This window comes from Notamacropus eugenii, chromosome 5 (assembly GCF_028372415.1).
Source record: "Notamacropus eugenii isolate mMacEug1 chromosome 5, mMacEug1.pri_v2, whole genome shotgun sequence".
In the NCBI taxonomy this organism is placed as follows: domain Eukaryota; kingdom Metazoa; phylum Chordata; class Mammalia; order Diprotodontia; family Macropodidae; genus Notamacropus; species Notamacropus eugenii.
This window is the reverse complement of record NC_092876.1, coordinates 176,838,618-176,855,445: the sequence shown is the minus strand read 5'-3', so window position 1 is coordinate 176,855,445 and position 16,828 is coordinate 176,838,618. Positions and strand designations below refer to the sequence as shown.

At 39.2% G+C, this 16,828-nt stretch overlaps 1 long non-coding RNA gene across 1 annotated transcript; it reads right to left on the bottom strand.

Moving 5' to 3' along the window:
• Window positions 1-6,343: 6,343 nt before the first annotated feature.
• On the bottom strand, window positions 6,344-11,180 carry LOC140505504 (uncharacterized). The gene is made up of 3 exons (XR_011967535.1): window positions 11,003-11,180; window positions 7,290-7,379; window positions 6,344-6,906 (listed from the first exon to the last, which is right to left on the bottom strand). It is a non-coding gene; the product is annotated as an uncharacterized lncRNA (long non-coding RNA).
• Window positions 11,181-16,828: the final 5,648 nt, after the last annotated feature.

Genomic DNA, 16,828 nt, shown 5'->3' with positions numbered 1-16,828 from the left:
ATAAATAAGAAAAGGACAATTTGCAAAATCGAATAGAATTCTACAGGAAAAAGAAATAGACCTCTTATAAAATAGAGGGCTTCCCTGAATAAAAGGTCAGATTTGGGCAGAATCTTTGAAATATAAACAGAAGAGATCAGAGAAACTTAGAGAGACAAATAATTTCTAGCAAGTGGGATGGAGAAATGATGACTAAGTCCTCACATTCTGTTAAGGAGAGAAGAAACAAATTTCCTTCCCAAATCCTGTTGTTCTTAAGTAAAGCAAAGAAAAAGTAAAGAAAGTAAAGAAGCAAAGAAAAAATATACCCTTGGTATAGTTTTAATATTTTGTTAGTTTTAAGAAAGAAAAAGAAAAGGTAAGAGAAAAGAAATACACCGTAGCAAAACATGAGGAAAAAGAGAGAGGAACTTATTATTTCTTATGATTGGGGTTCATTAGAATACAAACACATGGAAGAGGGGTAGAAGGAGTGGTTATTTCATGAATCTCATTCTTATCTAATATGAGCAACACAGTGTTGAACATATATATTTGGGGAAATAAAATATTTGATGTTATCAATATATTGAATTCAAAGCAGAAATAAGCATGGATAAGAAGCAAGAGCATGGTTTAAGAGGGAGGATAAAGTTAGGAAGGGAATTTAAAAAGAGTATGGGGGACTGTGGGGAAATAAGAAAAAAGCAATGGAAAAGAGAGAATTGGGGGCATCTAGGTGATGCAGTAAATGGAACACCAGCTCCATTCAGGAGTCAGGAGGACCTGAATTCAAATAGGGCCTCAGACATTGGACACTTATTGGCTGTGTGACCCAGGGCAAGTCACTTAACCCTGATTACCTTGCCCTCTTCCCCCCAAAAAAAGAAAGAAAGAAAAGAGGGAAAGGTGTGGGGACTATAAAAGAGGGTATGACTGTAGAAGGGGAAAGGAAAGGATGTCATTAGATGATGTTCCCACAGGAAAGAGCATGTATGTTTCTATGTAAGTCTGTATTAAGAGATAGAAACTTTATAATATGGTTTGTGTAAAATTTGGACATTGAGATGATCTTCTTTAAGTAAGGATTGTACTTCTCTAGACAGTTTCCCAACAGGTAAAATATATGAGTTCCTAAGGGCAACCAGTACCAAGAGAGTTAGGAATGACATATTAACTAGAAATAAGATATCATAGTTTTAGGTTTGGAGACTGAATATGTAAGAAAAGGTGCCAGGACTTGACCTCCTGATGTTTGAGGCAGAGTAACTCCTATGATCCTACTGCACAATACTTTCTCCACCCAACATTGCTTTCTTATGAATTGATCTTTTAAAGACTGAGGTACAGCACACACACAAAAAAGGTGGATAGGTTAAGGTCAACAAAAGAAATAACAGAAATTGTCTAAAAGGGAGAACTCAAACACATTGCTTCAGAAGCTTTAATCCCCGCAGAGAGACTAAAGAAGGGACAAATAAGGGTATAGTCAGAAATTAAAATAAGAAATTAATCTAGTTTAGCCTAAATTAATCTAAACTAATCAGAAAATAAAATTCAGAATCAACTGAAAGGGAAAATAAACAATTTGAAAAACTAAGCAAAGAAACACTTCTTTAAAAAAAAAAAAACACAGTAAACTAATGTTACCAAAAATAAGAAGGAGAGGGATAATTTTCAACCACTCATGTAACCTGTCAGGCAAAGAGAAAGAATAAATGAATGAAAAATCAGGTTACTAGTTGGTAACCACTCCTGAAAATTTGAGCTGGCCCATGAAAATTTCAACTGTGTTTTACTAGAAACCTTGCTGGGGTTTATTCCCTCCTTCGAAGTTAAGGTAATGGTAGCTTAGTGTAAGGTCATTTTCGGAATTACTATTAATATCTACACTGAGCCAGCTACTCTCCCTGATCCCCAATCCCAAGATAACGAACAATTGCCTTCTTATGTTACTGAATGTGTATAATATTTAGGTAAATTTTGAGAAGCTGCTCAGTACAGGCTTCTCTTTGAAGTAACATCCCACTGTGTACCTAAGGCTGTTGAGGGTGCTGAATGTGTGACAAGGCCAAATTGCCACAAAGCCTACTGTAAGTTCATAAAATGCTGCCCAGGAGAGAAGCCATGTGTACCTTAGACAATCGATATTCTCTAAGCCTTCAAAGTTAGAGCAGAGCTGAAATTTTACTGATAGGTGGCACAAGACTTATCCTTCATCAGTAAATATAGATAAGAACACTCATCTTTAAGTCATATTCTACACAAAATTCACTTTGCTGAAGATGTGTGGCTCAGTCATTCAATGCTTATTGGGTGCCTTCTAGATTCTAGTCACTATGCTAGGCATTGGAGATACAAAGACAAAAATTTAATTGTCCTTGCCCTCAAACAGCTTGTCTTTTATTATGGGAGACAACATGGACATAAACAAATGTGTGTGTTTGTGTGTGTGTGTGGTTGTGTGTGTGTGTGTGTGTGTGTGTGAGAGAGAGAGAGAGAGAGAGAGAGAGAGAGAGAGAGAGAGAGAGAGAGAGAGAGAGAGAGAGAGAGAGAGAGAGAGGAGCTAGGGTCATCAGGACAGATTTCATGAATAGAATTTTTGATGGATAAGAGGTTCTCAGAGGTAGTGAGGTGGGAGTGAATTCCAGGTCTGGGGGACAGGCTGTGCAAAGGCATTGAGATGGGAGGTGGACTGTCATATTTGAGGAACAGCAGAAGGTCATTATAGCTGGACTGTAAAATGCTGGAAGGAAAATAATGTATAATAAGGTAGGAAAGGGAGTTTACCATCATCATCGCTGTCTTAAACGTATGCATATCCTCTCTCCTCAGTGATGTTGGAATCTCTCTTGAGAGCTTTAATTATGTCCATAGTGTTGGATATAAGCATGGGTGGAAATTTTCTATTCTACGTGCTTTTAGATACTCTTCTGCCCAGGATCTCCTGCCCTACAAATTGTCCCTTTCAACTAATTAGAATTCCTTTTACTGGGAATGAAGTCTTTCATTCTATTTCTGGAAAGAAGGTTCACAATGTCAGCACCCCATGGGAGAAGTAACTCAACTTTCATTTAGAAAAAGAGTAAATGACCATGTTAGACCTTAAGAGATTTTGACAAAAGGGATTAGAGAAAGGGCCTGGGGGTCCTCAGTATCTAACAACATTAGAAAATAGGGAACTTCAGAGAGAAGAAAAGGACAAAGGAAGAGGAGCCTGGGGCCATAGAAGGCAAACTTTGCTTACTTCATTATTTTGTTTTAGACCAGCCTTAGATTCTTTTTTCCACAAAGGACTAGAGTGTATCTAGAGTGTTGTTCAACATACTCTTCCTGAATTTAATGGTAAATATCAGTCTTACGGTCTATTTTCCAACTTTCCATAACTTTCTTGTTTTCCATTTGCTTAGATACCACACAAATAGGACAACCATCTATCAAATGCCTACAGTGTATAGAGCATAGTGACTAGCCTTGGGGGACAAAGAGCATTTCGGTGAGACCTAGTTCGTGCCTACGTAGAGCTGCTAATTTGCAACATGTTAACTATGTCAAGAAAACCAGTGAATTTTGGCTGGTATGAATTGTCCTTGATGAAGCCAACCTGTCCTAGGGAATCATGATTTTCTTATCTAAATGCTCACAAACTATGCCGGTTTTTTTTTTTTTTTTTTAAGATCTACAAGAATTTTTTTCAGAATACCATCAAACTCACTGGCTTCTAGTTTTCAGAGTTTGCCCTTTGTTCTTCTGAAAATTATGACACTCTCTCTTTTACAATCTAATCATATTTCTTTCCTTTTCTTTGATTTTTTAAAACAAATTACCAACAACAGTTGGCTTAACTATTCCATCTCTCAAAATGCTGGCATGCAGTTCAACTGGAATACTCTTGGGATGCTTAGTTCTCTCTCACTATCTTCTTGCTTAGCTGAGTTTTAATTTCCTACTATGCATTCTGGATCTATCCTTTCCACTCCAAAGGTTATCTTTCCCTTGGCAGAGACAATAGATGTAAAATAAGAAGACTGGAGTGGGATTTTAATGTTACAGATCTCCTCGGCCACATTTGTGAAGAGAATGGAGAGTTGATTGCACTGTTTTGTACTTTAAGGAGGACTGTTCTCTCTAAATGTTTTAATGATGGGTACAATTTGTATTACTGTTAGAGTTATTAATCCTGAATCACTAAGTAGGGGGAAGGTGGCAGTGGGAAGGGTACAATCTTTCTGATCATATGTTACTGAGAAATGCACAAAGGGTTGTACAAAATGTACGAAGGATTGAGGAAGGGCCAGGTTTGTGGCTTTTCTGCTGAGCAGCGTCCAAGAGAGGAGGTCTAGAGCTGAAGAGTGAACCCTGCTACTGTTCTTAAAACCTCTGTACTTAGGCAATAAAGGGAAGGCGTGAGGTGGTAGCAGTTAAGCTAAAGGGGAACTGGCTTTTTCTGTAATCCTCACTGATGACATAGCATCCCCACCACAAGGTTAGCCAATCTTGCATAATTTCCTATAATAGTAATAACAATTTCCTATAATAATAAAATGAGAAGAATGAAGCAATTGTTATTCATTAAAATTATAATTATTCACTTCATTCTTATCTTTTTCAAAGGAGTTCAGCTAATAAAGCTAGTGGGACAAGTTGTTATCCTACATATGTTCTTTTCTATTCAGTGTTCTGTGAGCTATTACATAAATGGATAAAATAACTGCTTTTTTTTTTTTTTTTTTTTTGTAATTGAATAGAAGTTTTAGGATATAAGCTCTTCTTCTTTAGGCTCATTGAAAGCATCTTCGGGATAAACTCCAGTAGCAGACCAGATGACAGAGATGATGAATGCCTCATCCTGTTTCCACATGGTTTTGATTTTTTTTCTAGGTCTCCATATTTTGAAAAAAATTTTAATTGTACATAGTTTGAGGGTTACATTACTATTTGGTATGTTGGCAGCTATTAAAATACTCTTAAATTTTTATGGAATAATATTATGTCTATGGGACAGCGGGCAACAGTTTGGCCTGTGATAATGGTCTGGTCCTAGTAAAATTTGTTTGTTGAATTTTTAAAGACATTTTGAGTTCTGTATGTGTAATAAAGAGATTTTTCATGTATTAAGTTATTAAAGAAAGAGAGCTTCTAATGGATAATTCTGGCCACCAGGACATGTCTTGGTATATATAGCGGCAGTGCTAAAATTTTGGAGATTACAATGATGTCCTAGTTTCTATTGTTTCCTTATGTGATCTGTATTTTCAACAAATCTGGACTCCTTAAGGATCACCTTTCCATGTTTCTGATGGTGGAGACTTGATCCCGAATTACCAGCATAAAGCCCTCTATGTCTATAAACATATTTGTGTGATGCAGTTGTTTTTGACACATTTTTCCCTGACATGTTGATTCTGTTTATGTGGATCTTTCAGTTCCACTTTTGCCTCTTAGTCATTCCATAGGCTCTATTCAGAGGTAACAACTTGCAGTTACATTGGACAATTCCAGTTGTATAATCTTTTTGTCAGAAATTGTCATTATTGTTAACTCATCTTTTTTTGACAAGACATCATTATTATTGCTATCTCATTCTCCTGTTTTTCCGATGAAGTTCAGAGAGAAATCATCTGGAAACAAGTAACTATTTTGTTCTTCTTTTATTTCCAGCGTTCTACAGATTATTGTATAAGTGGATGAAATAACTGCATTTTCTTGAATGTGGCTATGCATTTAGAAATTTTACTGGGATTAAAAAGTGTTAAGTTATAAACTGATCCACTGTAGGCTCACTGAAAGTATCCTCTGGATAACTCCAATAATAGATAAGATAAGACAACTGGGATGCCATTCACCTTATCCTGTTTGCACATAATTTTTATATCCTTGGCTAGGTTTATTATGCATGTACCTATCATTCTTTATAATTATTATCACATTCTCATCTTTTTCCGTGGGGTTTTAGTAGAAATGGTCTTGGCACAACTCGCTGTGCTGCAATTATTTTATGTTCAATGTTTGAGGGACTGTTTAACAGGTTAATAAAATAGCTGCTATTTGTAATTGAATGCAAGTATTAGAATGTGAGTTTCTCCTCTATAGGCTCACTGAAAGTATCCTTGGCATGTCTCTAATAGCAATCAGACAACAGGGAGGATGTATTCCTTATCCTATTTCCACATGATTTTAATCTCTCCTCAGTTAAGTCTCTATACTTTTAAATCATTTTGCTCCAGGTAATTGGTAGATTATGCTTATTTGGACAATGACATCTAATAACAAACAATATTATTAAGTTTTTATTAATGAATATGTGTCCAGGTGATTGTGCAGTCTAGGATAATGGTTTCAGTATGATACATTAATTAAAATCTCCAGAATATCTTGAGATCTTTATTTATAGTACAGAGATTTGTCATCTTTTAGGCCATGAAAGAGAGCTTTTGAAGTATAATTTTAGCCACCAAATAACAAAACAACAACAACTTTAGTCAACAAGATTTTTATGTGAATGGTCAGGGTAAAAGTATAGAAGACCTGAGTTCGAACTTTGTCTCTGACACATGCTAGCTGTGGGATTGTAGGCAACTCTCAGGGCCCCAAGGCATTCTCTAAAGATTATATATCATAGATGAAGTGCCAGTCTGTATCAGTGAAAAGTGATCCCTTCAAAAATAAAACCATAGACCTGGATAAACATATATACATGTATATGTATGTGTGTATACACGTGCACATGTATATACAGATACATATGCACATGTACATACACACATAAGTATATGTGTACATATGTGTGTATATACATATACAAGTGTATATACATATACATGTATATACATACATACATACATATTTACTATTATTGGTGGTGGTGGTGATTGATGACTTTGGAAGAGGAGTCTTCCCCATTTCCTTTGATTCCAAGGAAAATTTCTGCATAGAAAAAAGAAAATCACCATAAGACTTCGCCTCCCACCCTAAGCTTCTTATTTCTCCCTTTGTCCTTAAGCCCACATTTCTGGGGGAACTCCAAAAACCTTCCACTTTGGAGTGACTGCAAAAGATAGTAAAAGTGGGATCAATTTCTGAATCTCTAAAGGCGTTACTGTCTTCTGCAGTCTCCTGTAAGCTGCTGTTGGACTTTTCTTGACTTTTCAGTTCATACACCCCCCACTATGAAGGAAAGCTGCTTAGCAAAAATAAATGCAATTTTAAAAGCCAGACAATTAATAGAAAGGAAGGAAATCAGGATTGGCTTACCTAGTAGTAACTAGTGAGTAGAAAGACTAGTGGAAACTAGGGGTAGAAAGACTCACCTAGGAGCACTGTCAGTTTGTATCAGAGGTAGAGCTTGAACCCAGGTTTTTCACTCTTCGAGGTCTACTCCCTATCCACTGTCACACTGCCTTGAATATTAAACAAAGAACATGAATAAATGTCAATCTGTCCATGGCACCTATAGCATATTTGAGAGTCTGGAGACTGTTTAGAAAAGTTCATCCCTGAGCTAACTTTGGTACCTTTGTCCTCTGTTTTTCCATGTAACCCTTTATGAACTCAGGACCAGTGCAGAAGAGCAGACCCCTGAGCTCTGGGAAAATTCTTCAGAGGTCAGTCAAAACCACAAAGCATTCCCCCATCTACAAAAACAGGCCCACACAGTTAGTAATGAGAGTGAATCAGACTCTCTCTTTTCTCTTCTTTTCTTTCTCCTTCAATTCCTTTTACCAATTACAATGTTCGAAGACTGAAAAAGCATCCATTTGGGATCACATGCGGTAGATAATGCCTTATTTCCCTACTGATCTCTTTCTTAGAATCCATGGGAAGTAAAGACAGTTGGTATAATACCACCAGTCACATTGGAGATGACTTTATAAAAAAGGCAAATCTGGGAATTAATCTTTACTGTTGTGTCTTAGGGAAGGGTTCCTGCTGAAGGTAGGAATTTAGTTGGAACTTGAAAGAATCTGGGGAAATCAGTAGTCAGAGCAAAGTAGGTGCCCCCACATTCTCCCCTGGGGTGATCTCATACTGTCTCATAGAACCCTAAAGGAGGTCCATCTTGAGATGCAGCCCTGAGCACTTGGCAGCAGCTCCCTTTTCCAGCTCTTGTCACCTCTAGGTTGACTGAAAGGATGATAAAACGCATTTGGATACTGTTTTTATGACTGACCTCTTTCCTTTTCATGTCCTAGTATGGATGGTGACATTGCAAAATCACTCATTTGGATTAGTTAACTCCCTTTCAAGAGGTGGGAAGCAAGGCTCATCAGTATCTTGAAGGGGGATTGGTAATTGCATTGATCAGTTATTGTTGGTCAACATTGCTTTCTTTTACTATGTTGTAGTCATCGTAGTCATAGGATAAATGTTGTGGTTGGACTCACTCCACTTTTCACCTGCTCATACAAACTTTCCTAGCTTTCCCTCAATCTGTCTCTTTCATCATTTCTTAGGTCACTCCCCTTCTCAATACGCTTCAGTGGCTCCCTGTTGCCTTCAGGAGCAAATGCAAGATGCTCTGTTGGCATTCAAAGTCCTTCATATACTAGCCCTCTCCTACTTGTCCAGTCTTCTTACATCTTATTCCCTGATGTGTACTCTTTGCTTCAGTGACGCTGGCCTTCTGACTGTTCCAAGAACAAGAAACTTTATCTCTTGGCTCTTGGCATTTTCTCTGGCTATGCCCCATACCTGGAATGCTCTACCTCCTGTGCTCTCACTACTGACTTCCCTGGCTTCCTTTAAGTCCCAACTAAATTCCTACCTTCATCAGGAACCCTTTCCTAACCCTTCTTAATTCCAGTGCCTTTCCTCTGTTAATTATTGCATATTTATCCTTGATATAGCTTTCTTTGTATATATTTGTCTGCATTATTAGATTGTAAGCTCCCTGAGGATAGGGACTGTCTTTTGCCTCTTTTTGTATGTCCAGCACTTAGAACAGTGCCTGGCACATGTTAGGTGCTTCATAAATGTTTGTTCACTGATTGGAGAGGCATTTGACACTAAATATAGAATATAGCATGACTAGGAGGGACTTATTACTTTGCCTGTTGTAAGAAAAGATCCTGTAGACATAGAGAAAGAGCACTATTGATTAATCTCAAGAGAAATTTGTTAATTTGCCTACTATGTGCCAAGTACTCTGCTCAGTGCTAGTGATGCAGACATCAATAGGATATTTCTTGCCTATATATATATATATATATATGTACACACACACATACACACATTATCTACATAAACCATAAACATGCCTATACACACGCACACACACACACACACACACACACACGCATATATTTGGGGGTGGAAGATACTAGTAGCTTACAGGAAACTAGGAAATGTAAGAGATGGAGGTGAAAAGGAAGTACATACCAGACAAATGGGAGAAGAGTCTACACAAAGGCACACAGAAACTGAAGACAGAGTGATGCATATGAGAAGCAGAAAGGACAGTTTGGCTGGGCCAAAGGATGAATGAGAGGAATACTGTTGAACAAGTTTAATAAGTATGTTCAAGTCAGGTTATGAAGGCATCTAAATGATGTTTGTATGGGATTCTTTGATGGTTCCAGCCTCCCATTTACATCCCTCAGGACCTTCTCAAGAAACTCTGTGATGTGGGAAGGTCTCAGGAGCTTATGCCTTGCTGAGAGCCAGAGAGGCCCCCGAGTGGAGGGGTTTTGATCAACCAAAGGTGACAGTGATAAGTCACACTTACATGGTAATTGAGAGCATTTTATATGCACTATTCAGTTTGAGTCCCATAATAACTCTGTGATAAGTACTATAGTTATTTTCTCTCTTTACAGCTATATAAGATATATATGTATATATAATATCTGATTGAAAAATCACAGAAAGTCCAATAGTAGCTTACAGGAGACTGCACAGTAATGCCCTTGGAGATTCAGACGTTGATCTCATTTTTACTCTCTTCTACAATCACTCCAAAATGGAAGGCTACTATTTTTGGAGTTCCCTCAGAAATGTGGGCTTAAGGACAAAGGAAGAAGTAATATTACAGCATTCTCTTCATAATATCTATATATGTCTATATATAATATTTATGTATTATTGCCTATTGTTCTTATTCAGTTGTTTTCAATCATGTCAGACTCTCTGTGACCCCATTTTGGGATTTTCTTGGCAAAGTGGTTTGCTACTTCCTTTTCCAGCTCATTTTATGGATGAGGAAACTGAGGTAAACAGGGTTAAGTAAGTTGCCCAGGGTCACACAGCTAGTGTCTGGGAGTAGATTTGAACTCATATGAAGATGTGTCTTCCTGATCCCAAACCCAGTGCTCTATGTACTGGGCCATGTAGCAGTCCCTATTATAATATGTGTGTGTGTGTGTGTATATATATATATACTTGCATGTATCAGATATACTTACATACATATGTAGATAGATAGATAAGTACTATAGTTACCATTGTCCCCATTATATAGATAAGCAAACTGAGGCTCCGGGGGGTTCAAGTGTCAGAGGCAGATTTGAACTTAGGTCTTTTTGAGTCTAAGTCTAACACTTTCCACATCATGTTGCTTCTCAAGCATTGAAGTTCTGGTATCCTGGATGTGGTGATCATTTGTCACAGATTTTCTAGAATAGCTTACATTTCAAGAAAATAAAGGATATATTTAGTGAGGCTTTGCAAAAGGAACATTCTTTGTTAGACAAAGCCATTTTTCCTGATTTGGGGTCTAGTGGTCTCCACCCTCCTGGTAGATGGGAGGAATAGAGAGAAAGGAGACAAGCAGTTAAGGAGCAGAAGGACAAAGCATTCACTTTATAAAGCAGAGCCATGGCAGAAAATCAGCCCACTTCACATATTTTCCTGTGGGCTGGTCCACTTATTGGTGCCCTGAAAAAAGGTTAATGGGTTCCTAAGTGGAGAGAATGAAGCTAGGTTGGAGATGGAAGGCATGTGGCAGGGGAGAGTGAGTGGGAGAAGGGGCAGATGTTATGAACATCTTGACCCAGACTCATCTTGGAGGAGGACAAGCCCCACCTACCTGTGGGTTTCCATCATAGGGTCTCTATTTCCACCACAGAGTGGCCCAGCTGCCCTGTCTCTTGTGTACCCACCAAACGCAATCCAGGCCTGTGGTCAAAGAATGGCAGACTTCATGGAATTCACCATCCCTCACAATTCCCCTCAATTCTGCTCTGCCTCAGGTTGTTAGCCTTAGGATAAGGATCAGCCAGTTTTGTTTTGCCATAACAGTTGTGACCATAGTAACAGCATGTGATATCACTGGAAACTGCAGAGAGAGGTGGAGAAAGCGATGGAGAGAGAGATAGAAAGAGCACATTCTTTCCCTGAATCTCCAAGGTGTTTCATACACATGTCCTTTCTCCCTGGTTCATGTATCATCAGAGCTTGTAGCCAGGCTTGGTAAATCCAGATGTTCTGCAAATATCTGAAATTTGTTCGTTCTCAGACACAAACCCTTCTTCATTTGTTTGTTTGTTTGTTTTTATCTATTCAGACATATGTTTGGAATAACCTCATCCCAAAATCGTAGACTGAGTGAGGACCTAGGTAGGGTTAATCTTGGGATGGAGGGGGTTAGTGGAAGAGGTCTTCCATAGGGTGACTTCACTTTTTTCTTGCCCACTGCTCCTTGGCTGCTGCCTGGGTGAGCTTAATTTGCCATCTAAAGCACCTCATGAGAACGCCTTGCCATCTTTTCTTAGAAACAGGAAGCTGTCTTTGGTCCAGTCCAAATGAATTAGAGCACCAGAAACCTAAGTCTAGTTCCAAGCACATAGCCCTAGAGGCAGTGGGTTTCAGTCCTGGAACTTTTGGATCCTTTCCAGCTCATCTTCCAACAAAGGATGAATCTCAGCTGTGGCTCCAGCCTCCCTAATTGTGTTTCCTCTAGGAGGTGAGTGCAAGTTATAAAATCACTAAAAGACTTTCAGCAACTTCTCCATCATTTGAAAAATGACTCAAGTTGAAATTCTTCACTTGGCATTTTTGTCAAAATGGTAACCTTTTCATCAGACAGACAATAATTAGGCACCTGATTGAAAAAATGCCTGTGACATCTTGCTTAGACAATTATTTTGACTTGGAGAGAATGGGACATAATGATAAGCTGTTCTCTTTGCTGCTGTCATACCAGCAATTGTCTGAGCCATTATAGTGGAGGGAGAATATTCTCTGGAACAAAGTGAACATTTTGGATTTCCTGTTCGCCATGGCTGACTTGTGTATATTTTAGGTGCCTCAGTTGTTTATTTTTGGTGATAATAGTTGCTCCATTTACAGTCATCCTAAACTGAGGAAAAAGCCTTTTGGTTTTGGATGGCTTGTTGATTTGGACTAAAACCATTGTTAAATAGCCATACACTTGAATTGTAATGAACGTGCAATATGCAAGCAAGCACTTAAGGACTCCACTTTCAGGTTATGATGGCTGCTATTTGGTTGACCTTCTTCCTCCTCAACTTTTCCCCCTACCAGTCAGAGAGAAGTAGCACAGTTGGATGGGTATAGAGGATCTAGGGCTCTTCCTAGAAAGACAAGCAAGGGAAAGACAGGTGCTATGGAATGAATTCTGGTAGAGTCACCAAGCCAAGTCTTTTGACCTGTCTGACTATGTTTCTTTTCATTTTTCTGGACCTGCTTACATATCATAAAGTGTTTACTTCTCTTGCTTTCCTCACTGGTTATCATAGACAATGCCCAGTTCCTCAATTCTTGTGGACTCAGCGGGAAAGACATGGTGGACAACATGATTCACAGTACTCCTCTTTGATTTCTCTTTGCATGTTAATCACATGACTTCTCTCCAGGACAGAGTTTCTTTCAAGATGAGAAGCCCCTGAAAACTTGGGAAGCACCGGACAACTCTCCCAACAAGTCTCCATGGTCATGTCTCTGAGACAAGTGCAATAAAAACTCCCATTTTATAGATGGGGAAACAGAGGGCTAGAGAAATGAAATGACTTGCTCAAGGTCAGACAACTAGTCACTGTCAACTTTCTGACAGCAATCAAAGTGATTTTCCTGAAAGGTCAATCTGACCATATTCCTCCCTAACTCAATAAACTCCAGGGGTTCCCTTATACCCATTACCTGTTGTACCATATATAAACTCCCTTATTCATCATTTTAAGTCCTTCACAATCTGGCTCCAACCCACCTTTCTAATCTTGTCACCCTTACTCCTCTATGCACACACTATAGTACTGTCAAATTGGCTTTCTCATTGTTCCTCATGCACAGCACACTATCTCTTTATCTCCATGATTTTGCACTGGCTGTCTTCCATGCAAAGAATGCACTCCATCTTAAAAATCTTTGTTTTCTTTCAAGGTTTAGGTTCTTCCCCAAATTATTACATATCTATATTGTCTATATGGATGTTTATATATATACATGTAGATACATAATATATGTGGTATGCAGGTATATATAATATACATAAACATGCATTTTGTCACCTCCTGGCTAGAGCATAAGCCTCTCCAGGACAAGAACAACTTCACTTGTGTTTTTGCATTCTCAATCCCTAACATAGGGCAGTACATGGTTGGCATTTTACAAATGCTTGCTTGCTTGCTTGACAGTGTGATTATAAATATCAGAGCTTGTATCTGGAGTCATGTATTCTGACTCTCCAGTACTTCCCACGATACCATGCTGCCTTGCAGATGCCCTCTGAAGTTACAGCAAATTTTACTTCATCAGATTGCAGCGATCCATTTCTGGAATGAAGAAAGATAAAGAGGGTGGCATTCCAATATGGAGCCAATGAAGTGGACTTCTCCATGGGGGAGGCAAGATTTCAGTGGGCTTGGAATTCTGAGTAAACAAAATTTAATAAGCTAAAAATGGCTTTTAATAACATGTTTCCTTTTTAAATGTTATTATTATTTTATGTAGCTGCCTAACCTCTCCCCTCTTGCTAAAAATTAGGGATTGTTTGTGTTTCTTATATGAAGGAACTAAGGATCAGAGGGGTGAAGTGATTTGTCCATGGATAGTATACTCCACGGGGTTAATTTTCCAAACCAGTACCTTCTCTACTCACTAGGCTGATCAGAGCACTACTAGAAACGTTACCTGTTGTATCAATGAAGGAATGTATAAACCAGCAACCATATGTTAGCTGCCAGCCTCTCCTCTCCCCTCCCCTCCCCTCCCCTCCCCTCCCCTCCCCTCCCGTCCCCTCCCCTCCTCTTCTCTCCTCTTTTCCTCTTCTCTCTTTTCTTCTCTGCTTTCAAAGGTAAGATAGAGACTACATTGCAAATTATGTTGGGCCACCCCCTTCTTTGTTGGTCTTGACCCTAGCACTCTTCAGGGAAAACAGACATTATATATAAGTTCTTCAGCTCTAAAGCATTCTCTTCTTTATCCCATCCCAACACACACGCAGAGGGGTATTCAGGATTTTTAGAAGCAACATTTCTAGAGGACAGTGCTGTTTCCTCTACTCTTGGACTTTCCGCTGAGCCTTCCAGCTGAGGGAGTGGTTTCTGTGGCATGGTCCTACCACTGATCATTTTCCATTAGGGTCACCAGGCAACCACCAGAAAGAGACAGCTCCTGACATAGGCTCTATTTCAATCAGCAACCAGCTCTGTATCTCATCTCTATCCTTTCATAGGAGCTGAGCCCAAAGGCAAAGAAGATTTGGTTTGCTGAAAACACTCTTCCTTGGGAGTGACAAATTTTGGTTATGCTTACATTCTCCCTGTGGGCCTCCCCACCTCCAAAACATGAGGCTAGTAAATACTGTGTTTCCCTGGAAGGCTTTGAAGTAATAATAAAAATTTTTAGGGAATATTTATGCTTACCAAGTACTTTCTCAGCAATAATCTTTGTGAGAGCCAAGATGGCAGAGAAAAGGCAGGGGCTCACCTGACCTGCAAACAACTTTAAGACATCCAAATGAATTCTGAAATTGTAGAACACACAAAAGGATGGGGTGAAGCAATTTTCCAGCCCAAGTCAACTTAGAAAGTGGTAGGAAAATTCTGTCTCATGGGGGTGAAAATGGAATGCAGTCCAATGCAGGCCAGCAGTTGCACCAGGGCCAACAGGCCTGGGAAAGCCAGCAGTAAGTCTTAGGGGTGACTGAATCTGCCGCAGCAGCTTCTGGAGCTCTTGGGTCACAGACAACTGATCAGAAGGAGATTACAGGGGTCCCTTGGTGGTCCTGGGTACAGAACTCTGTGTATTGCCTATATCTAGATCTCAAGTTCAGTCCAAGTCCCAGGGTGAAGAGGAGCACTACCACACCGGATTTCATAGTTGCAAGGAAGCAGGGACCCTAGTCACAATTCCAGGGTGGAAAAGAGTGCTTGTGGTCACTCATAGATCAGAACACCGGCCAGGAGAGTAGTAAACACACCTCTCCTTGGATCATACTACCTTGCAAGAACTGAAAACTTGCAGACCTTCCCAGAACTAGCTCTGAAAATAGCTGCACAAAAAATCCGAAGCTAGAGACATTGCCCTCTTTACGCTGGGAACAGAGCCCAACTTTAACATAAAGTTAAAAGTAAAGAAATAGGCTGGGAAAGTGAACAAACAACAATAAAAGAATCTGACATTGAAATATGGGGATATCAAAAACCAAGCTCAACAGAAGATAATAAAATCAAATCAACTGTATCCAAAACCTCAAAGAAAAATGTAAATTGGTCTTAGCCCCCCCCCCCAAAAAGAATTCCTGGGAGAGCTCAAAAAGCATTAGAGGCAGGACCTCAGTCCAGTTCCTTTGACTCCAAGTTTAATGTTCTTTCCAATATATTTTTGCTTCTTGTGTCATTTCCCCAGTAAGAACTTTGCCTTTGGACTCATCTACTCTTTTGTTAAGACACCCACATGTACCTAACATTGTGCTAAGCACCAGAAATGCAATATAGTCCAGGATGGGAAATGTTGTAGATGTGGAATGAAGAATTAGATTTGAATTCTGGTTCAGTTATGTACCATCTCTGTGCCCTTGGGCACATCCATAGGTCCACAGATCTAGAATTGGGAGAGAACTTAGAGGCTATGTAACCTAATAGTTGGTCTTTACTGATGATGAAATCAAGGTCTTTGGATGGTAGGAGACTTGCCCAAAGTCACACAGATAATACAGTGTCAAAGGCAAGCACTGAACTCCAGTCCTTTGACTTCAGAGCCAATGCTCTTTTCATGGTACCATGATCTCTGTGATTTCCACTTTCTGCATATTTAAAATAGAGAAATGGATACAGTTTATCTTATAGTTATATATGAAGATCAAATAAAACAAAATATGCAAATGTGTCATAACCCTATTGTCATATAAATATATAATATCAACACTCCATAACGTGTCTTCTCTTACCTTTTCTCTCTTTTCTTGGGGAAACATCATCGCCTCCCCTTCCCCATACCCAATCATGAGTCGTAATCATGGTTTCCATGATGACGTCTGGTTGCCCAGCATTCCTTTCGGATGCACTCCATGGAATCCAACTTTTTCTAGATAGGACAGATTATTACAGTCAAGGAGGTAGGGAATTTAATGCTGTGAGAGCAGGAAGGCAACAGGTGATGTCTTAATAACAAGACCAATTCCTCTACTACAGTGAGGCTTCCTACAGTGAACAGGTAAAAGCAAGGAAAGCCTAGTACCTCAGGTTAGTGTGGATCAAATAGGGTAATATTTGTAAACCCAGTGACTGTCACCTCATAGGAGCTTAATAAACGCTTGTTCCCTTCCCCTAAACTGGTTCTTAGACTGTAACTATAGAGATGATTGCATCAGAAGGAGAAGTGTGAAAACAGTGATTTCACTGTGACTGGGGTTGTGTTCATCATTCGTTGCCAAAGAAGACCATGCCATCAG